Source organism: Coregonus lavaretus (assembly GCF_964263955.1).
Source record: "Coregonus lavaretus genome assembly, chromosome: 22".
Lineage (NCBI taxonomy): Eukaryota > Metazoa > Chordata > Actinopteri > Salmoniformes > Salmonidae > Coregonus > Coregonus lavaretus.
This window is the reverse complement of record NC_140009.1, coordinates 37,484,105-37,492,804: the sequence shown is the minus strand read 5'-3', so window position 1 is coordinate 37,492,804 and position 8,700 is coordinate 37,484,105.

Below are 8,700 nucleotides of genomic sequence, written 5' to 3'. Positions count from 1 at the left end.
CCACACACTCAATCAAACAGACTCCAACCTCTCCACAATGGCCAAGACCAGAGAGCTGTGTAAGGACATCAGGGATACAATTGTAGACCTGCTCAAGGCTGGGATGGGCTACAGGACAATAGGCAAGCAGCTTGGTGAGAAGGCAATAACTGTTGGCGCAATTAATAGAAAATGGAAGAAGTTCAAGATGACCGTCAATCACCCTCGGTCTGGGGCTCCATGCAAGATCTCACCTCGTGGGGCATCAATGATCATGAGGAAGGTGAGGGATCAGCCCAGAACTACACGGCAGGACCTGGTCAATGACCTGAAGAGAGCTGGGACCACAGTCTCAAAGAAAACCATTAGTAACACACTACGCCGTCATGGATTAAAATCCTGCAGCGCACGCAGGGTTCCCCTGCTCAAGCCAGCGCATGTCCAGGACCATCTGAAATTTGCCAATGACCATCTGGATGATCCAGAGGAGGAATGGGAGAAGGTCATGTGGTCTGATGAGACAAAAATAGAGCTTTTTGGTTTAAACTTCACTCGCCGTGTTTGGAGGAAGAAAAAGGATGAGTACAACCTCAAGAACTCCATCCCAACCGTGAAGCATGGAGGTGGAAACATCATTCTTTGGGGATGATTTTCTGCAAAGGGGACAGGACGACTGCACCGTATTGAGGGGAGGATGGATGGGGCCATGTATCGCGAGATCTTGGCCAACAACCTCCTTCCCTCAGTAAGAGCATTGAAGATGGGTCGTGGCTGGGTCTTCCAGCATGACAACAACCCGAAACACACAGCCAGGGCAACTAAGGAGTGGCTCCGTAAGAAGCATCTCAAGGTCCTGGAGTGGCCTAGCCAGTCTCCAGACCTGAACCCAATAGAAAATCTTTGGAGGGAGCTGAAAGTCCGTATTGCCCAGCGACAGCCCCGAAACGGGGCCAAAATCCCTGCTGCAGTGTGTGCAAACATGGTCAAGACCTACAGGAAACGTATGATCTCTGTAATTGCAAACAAAGGTTTCTGTACCAAATATTAAGTTCTGCTTTTCTGATATATCAAATACTTATGTCATGCAATAAAATGCAAATTAATTACTTAAAATCATACAATGTGATTTTCTGGATTTTTTTAGATTCCGTCTCTCACAGTTGAAGTGTACCTATGCTAAAAATTACAGACCTCTACATGCTTTGTAAGTAGGAAAACCTGCACAATCGTCAGTGTATCAAATACTTGTTCTCCCCACTGTACCTAATATAAGAGGCCATGAACTAACAAGCCTGTCCTACAAAGCCGATAAAACAAAGATCACTTTCTCTATGCTGCCTGTGGTATTATTGTCTCTTCTCTTATCCCAGTAGAAGGTATTTCTGTCCCAGAGAATTAGGAAGGAGCATGATGCAGGAAATTAAGTCAAGAAAGAATTCCTTACAAATTTAAAACAACTATCTTTGCTTCTCTTGGAGTCATATGTGTAGTTAGAACCATGAGAAACTCTGTTTTAGACATTTTGAGAAAGTACCCTATGTACAGTAGATATTCCCTTTTGGTGTGGTGGATATAAAATAATGGAACGTTTGATCCAAATGCAGTGAGCCATATTTTCCAAAGGCACAGCCACCAAGACCTCATATGGTATTTTTTATGGTTTGCTAATGTTAGCATTCCAGGCTCATCCAGTTGTAAAGAGATGTTGTTGGGGGCTTGGATCCGATAGACACAGAGGTGCTGATGCAGATACATTTTTAGTCATTTTAGCAGACGCTCTTATCCAGAGCGACTTACAGTTAGTGAGTGCATTCATTTTCATACTGGCCCCCCGTGGGAATCAAACCCACAACCCTGGCATTGCAAACGCCATGCTCTACCAACTGAGCTACACAGGACTTAGGGGGTTAACTGGCTCATTGTGGCCCATCCTGTTGGAGCTTGTCTGTCTTATCTGCAGTGTTCCATCTCATAAGCAATCCACCCTACTAACCCACCCTTAAAATGAGTCCTCTTTTTCACAATCCTGGATAACACAGTGTTATCTTAGGCCAGGATTCAATCCGATCGTCCCTTGTAGACAGTGCAACTTTTAAAGGCAATCTAACCGTGTTCGCAGAGATCGCTTTCAAGCTAAATGTAATTCTGGCCTTAGCCTCTGTACGAGGCTTCCCGATTGATGGAGACTTGGGAGTATGGTAACGCAAGACTAGCGTTATCTCTATTCTCATGATAGTTTATGGTCCTTCATAAAGAGGTTGTAAAAAGTGCTACTTAATGGTTCCTGTGAAACCTAATGGATAACTGTAGTGACTAAGTCACTCTGGATAAGAGCATTTGCTAAATGACCAAAATGTAATGTAATGTAAATGTAGGATAACTCGACTGTAGGCTACTATGTCACCATATTGAGAGGTTTCACATTGTGAATTAATCATACCTTTGCCACAGCTTTGGAAAGCTGGTGTATAGATGGGTTGCCTGACAACTCCACGAAAATGATGTGCGTGCATCGCAGGGGTAAAAGGCAGTGTGTTGTTATGATTGTGAACTGTCAGATAGCTAGCAACAATGAAAAGAAGCTGCCATGTGGGTAATTGTAGATGGCTCTTTTCAGCTACTGTAGTGGTATCTTGTTCTTGATATCATTTCTTGTTTTGAGGTGTTTGGACTTATGTCATGTCTATGCTAATATGGCTCAAATTCACTAGCTAGCTAACCAACAACTGTAATTATGTATTTGAGAGACAAGTTCTTATTGTGCAATTTTTACAAATGTTTCAATCAATAAACATTTGTTTTAGTATTTAGTATTTTATAAGGATCCCCAATATAATACATAACATACATAATATACATAACAATACATAATACTATGCAAAATACAATACAAAATATATAAACATTTCTGTGTGTCTCATCCCAGTCCCTGTCGTGCCGTAAGGTGTTCTTTTATCTGGTTTTTTAATCTGGTTTTATTGCTAGCTTGAGTTACCTGGTGTGGCAGAGAGTTCCATGTAGTAATTTCTCTATTTAATACTATGAATTTCCCAGCATCTGTTCTGGACCTGGGGACTGTGAAGAGACCTCTGGTTGCATGTCTTGTGTGGTACAGAACTTTGTGCCAACTGCTTTCAACACATCAACACCACGCACAAAGACCAATAGTGATGCAGTAATCTCTCCTCATCTTTGAGCCAGCAGAAATTGACATGCATGTCATTGACATTAGCCCTCTGTGTACATCTACAGTAAGTGCAATACGTGCTGCTCTATTTTGGACCAACTGCAATTTTCCAATGTCCTTTTTTGTCGCACATGACCACACAACTGGGCAGTGGTCCAGGTGCGACAAAACTAGGGCCTGTAGGGCCTGTCTGGTTCACTGAGATGTTAAGAAAGCAGAGCAACGTCTTATCACAAACAGACCTCTTCCAACATTAGCAACCATTGTTTTGACCATTACAGCTTGTTATTTAAGGTTACACCCAGCAGTTTAGTCTCCTCAATTTCCTCAATCGCCACATTATTCAATAATAGATCTAGATGAGGTTTAGGGTTGGGTGAGTGATTTGTCCCAAAAGCGATGCTTTTAGTTTCTGAGATACTGTATTTTTTATTTGTTGGTATTTAACCTTTATTTTAAGTAGGCAAGTCAGTTAAGAACAAATTCTTATTTACAATGACGACCTACCCCGGCCAAACCCGGATGACGCTGGGCCAATTGTGCACCACCCTATGGGACTCCCAATCACGGCCGGATTGTGATACAGCCTGGAATCGAACCAGGGTCTGTAGTAACACCTCTAGCACTGAGATGCAGTGCCTCAGAACACTGCACCACTCGGGAGCCCAAGTGCACCAGCCTATTGCTAGTTACCCATTCTAAAAAGGACTGGAACCTCATGTTATTTCATTTACTGTCGTATCCAATGTGTATACTGTTGAGTCGTCAGCATACATAGACACACAGGCTTTATTCAAGGTCAGTGGAAGGTCATTAGTAAAAACAGAAAACAATAATGGCCCTAGCCGGCTGCCCTGCAGTACACCACACTCAACCGAATTTGCATTAGAGAAGCTTCCATTAAAGAAAATCCTCTGTGTTCTATTAGATACATAACTCTCAATCATGATAAGGCAGAGCATAACACCAAAAAAATTTCAGCAATAGGTTATGATCAATGATATCAAAAGTTGCAGGGAAATCTAACTAAACAGCTCCCACAATCTTCTTATTATCAATTTCTTTCAGCCAATCATCAGTCATTTGTGTCAGTGCCGAGCATGTTGAGTGCCCTTCCCTATAAGCATGCTGAAAGTCTGTTGCCAAGTTGTTTTCTGTAAAATTACATTATATTTGGTCAAACACAATTTTTTCCTAAAATTTGCTAAGCACCAGTAACAGGCTGATTGGTCGGCTGTTTGAACCATTAAAGGGTGCTTTGCTATTCTTGGCAGCGGAATAACTTTGCCTTCCTCCAGGCCAGAGAGCGCACACCGTCTTCTAGGCTTAACTTGAAGATGTGGCAAACAGGAGTCACAACTTATTCCACTACCAACCAGGTTGTCGGTACCAGGTGGCTTGTCCTTATTTATAAATAGCAACAACAACATTTGCTTTAATCAAAACTAGTGCTTGTCTTTCATTATTTTGTCCGATATGCATGAATATGAAGGCTCAATGTTTGTTGTTTGCATGTCATGTCTAACTTTACTAATCTTGTCAACAAAATAGTTAATGTGGTTGGCAATATCAAAGGGTTTTGTTATGAACAAGCCATTTGCCTCAATGAAGGATGGAACTGAGTTAGCTTTTTTGCCTAGAATTTCATTTAAATTACTCCAGAGCTTTTTACTATCATTCTTTATATAATTTATCTTTGTTCCATAGTATAGTTTCTTCTTCTTTTTGTTTAGTTTAGTTATGTGATTTCTCAATTTACTGTTTGACAACCTGCTGTGCTGTCAGACTTATTTCTTATTCCCTTTGCCTCATCCCTCTCAGCCAAACAGTTTTTCAATTCATCATCTATCTGTGGGGATTTGGCAGTTCTAACAGTCAGTTTCTCATTTCAGCAACTGTAGTTATATATTGTCCTTGATACCATTTCTTGTTTTGAGGTGTTGTCAATAATCCTTTGAATATAAGCAAATCCTGTCTGTTTTGCCCCAAATTTGCACACGCGTTGGTTTTGTTGCTGAACAACGCACCTGTCTATAGTAGGTAGCAATGACACCACACCTCACAAGTGTTGGCCTGCTCTCAAAGCTCTACATCACCCATGAATCAGACGAGATCGCCCACCATGAGAGGATATGTAGAAAGCCAGGTTTTAAACACTTACCATCGAAACAGGAGTGAGCCTGTAGCATGGTCTATGAAGGCTGGCATGAAAGTGGCGTTTATTATAAGTTCTATTTACTTGTATCTAGCCGAAACTCACATCTTAGCGCAAGGTGTAGACGAGGCTAAGGTGATTGAGTCATACCAGTTCCGTTAAAGGGAGAAGCGGGTTTGCCTGGTTACACTTTTACTTTTAATGTCTGGGAAGAGTTATTTGGACTGTCCTCAGATGAGCCTCGTGATCTGGCCGGGATTGGCCCCATTGAGTTCTGGCTTTGGCCCATCTTCAGAAGAGCCCTTTTTCACTGGAGTAAGAATACGTTTCCTCTTAGGCTCTGACTGAGCAGGACTTTTAGACGGTCTGTAAGGCTCTGTTCTAGCCATGCCCATCCTGTTCCATGTCCACCCCAAGTTCAAGGAACACTCACAGAGGGCCTTGTATCTAAAGCCAGCTACTGGAGAGTCTAGCTGACCCAGGGTCAGTCTCTCAATGTGACTTGGCTGAACATCTCTCACCCCTGAAAATTACAACTGACAATAGACCTTTCCCAGAAACTCCCATTAAACACACAAAGCCCCTCAGATCGACTAGCTACAACAGGCTGTCTCATGTTGATAAACAACAAACATAAGTGCATGTCTCATGGATGGACTTGTAATGTAGCATGACATGAGAAAAGCTAATCTGATTCATAGGACTGTCCAGATGCAGATGGCTTCAAATAATTATCAGGTGTGCTCAACATTCCTCTGAGGGTGAATGGTGCACCACAGACATCACATCACTCACCTAGTTTAAACCCACCTGACATCACAGGGCTGTGTGTGTGTGTGCGTTTGTGCGTTTGTGTGTGAGTGAGTCTGAAGGGTGTTATTCTCCTTTCAGGTTTCCTGGTGATGTGCTCAATGCATCAGCTTGCAGGCTGACCGTAAAGATGACTCCTGGATTCCTGTTAGGCAAATTACAGCAGCTATTGTCGAGTACTGGCAGGTCGGAGGATGGGGGTCTCTGTGTTGGGTTGGGATGGGTGTGAGAAGGTGGGGTGAGCTACGCAGGGTGGAGGGAAGCTGTAAATGAGTGGTAATGCCGCGGTCACATTAGACTCAAAGAAAGTCTGATCAGACGGCATCATAACCGCGGGAAGTAAGGATGCTAAGGGTACTGCAGCACCCCCTGAAAAATCATAATAATAATCAAATAAAAATTATTCACAAAAGTAGCGCACTGGGCCTTTACTAGTCCTGTATTAGTGCACCGATATAGCCTTTTGTAGCGCGGCATGAAAATTGGTGGGCTAGCTAGTTTGAAAAACATGCTAGCTTCCCACTGGGCACACACTGGTTGAGGCCCAGTGGGTTATGTCAAAAATTCTAAACAGAATAAATACAGCACTTTGAACCACAACATTTCTTAGCTAGACTCTAGATGATATTGCTAAATATAAACTACTCACAGTTGTATTGTTTTAGTTAAGACTAATCACAAGGGCTAACATCTGGTTTGGCTTTGCCGCTGCAGTCAACGTCAAAAGTAGAGATATTTTTACTTTTGGCTTCCCATGCCGTCTGCCGCGGTGGAAATTGCAGTACTGTCCTATTGAAAACAATGACATCCGATTTTGTCCTGCCGCCATGACTCGGTAATGTGAACGACGTATAACTGCAGTGAGGTCTATAGGGTGGGAGCTATGACATAGGGTGGTGATGGAGAGTGAGACACTGGGCCCTGGAGGACAAGCTGTAAGGTCAAGGACATATGCACAGCACGCATGCGAGTACACACATACATTACAATCTCCTCTCTGTCGTTCTCCTTCTATTTCTACAAACTCTCTTTATTCACACAGAAATTCTTTCTTTTTTTCCTCATTATTTCTCTTTCCCTCCTACTTGCATGCTCATTCCCACTCTGTCTATCCGTCTCCCCCTCTTCCACACCACACATTCTCCTGCTCAATAATTACCATTAGGAATCCTCCCTCTGACGCCAAAACCAGAGGAAAGTTCCAAAACGGTCCCATGGTGCCCATGGCAACAGAAAACAACGCCTCAGGTTCAATTGGAAGCACATAGCCGGTTTCATACGAAACGATCCCGGACAGTTCTTGGCTGGTCTCAGTGGAGTTGACACACCATTTTTCACAAGCATTTGCTAGGCACAGCTGGAGTCGCTTGCTTCACTTCTCTGTTAGTAACTCCCTGCATAGAGACTGGGATTTCAGAGACACAATGGGTTCATTTGAGTGGATGGGCACAGTGAAAAAACACTCTGTTCTTACTCCAGATGATAAAGAGTCTATTTTCAAAGAATGCATATGGCTCATTGCACTAAATTCTCAAAATGCAGCATTAAACTGGAACTGACAGCGTTTTAAGTACTTTGCAGATATGAAACAAACAGACAATCATATTATCAGTCAAAAATATAATATTCCCAGTTTATGCTACAAAACAGGTTATATAGGTTATATTTGCCTCAACGTTATATGATGTACACTAAGGCATTGTTGGCAGAATAGATGGATACAGTTCAATGCATGATTTAATATAATTCACCAATACATTTCTTGGTACTCCCCAAAAATATTGCTATTAGGTTGTAAATCACAGCTGGCCTGATACATTGTTTGCTGACTCCTTTCGGGATGCACTGTTTCAGTTTCAATGGCTCAATATTTTGGACAAAAATTGATGAATGTAACTAATGCTGGGAATGTCAATACAAAGTAGCAAGGTTAATGATCACAAGTCAGTGATAATTTGGCTAATAGGCTAGCGTATCTATTTATGTAGATACAGAGCCTAACGTTAGCTCGATAGCTAGCTAGTTAGCTGCTAGGAGGATGTCATGTCATGTCATGTCATTGGAGGAGTGGGTGAGTGACTGACTTTTTCCCCTCATATCGTTTTTCGGTGGCTATACAGTACACAGCTAAGGATGCAGGTGTCATTTGGTTAGCTAGCAAGAACTTGAATGACTGTTATCCAGTTAGCATATCGCTTGCGTTCGAAAATTCAGCGCAGAATAACTGATGAATTGACAAACGAGCATCACCCACTGAATATGACCGGTGTCAGTAAACATAGGCAAAGAAAGTATTAGTTAGTCACAAACGCTCTAGATAACATGTAAACAGCCTAACCAGCTCTGCTAGGGTGAGTAAAATGGTCAGAATAAGGTGTTCTTTCATTTGTGTTGGAAGTAGCTAGTGAGCAAGCTAGCCAACTTTAGCCAGTTAGCTTTGGGTGCTTGGTTGGGACAAGCATGCACTGTTGGAAGGCAAGCTGCAGAAGGGTGAGTAGGCTACAATTCCCTATCGTTAATCAGTGCAGTTTTGATGGCCAACTAACTGAAAAAGTTAGAAAAGAGGGTT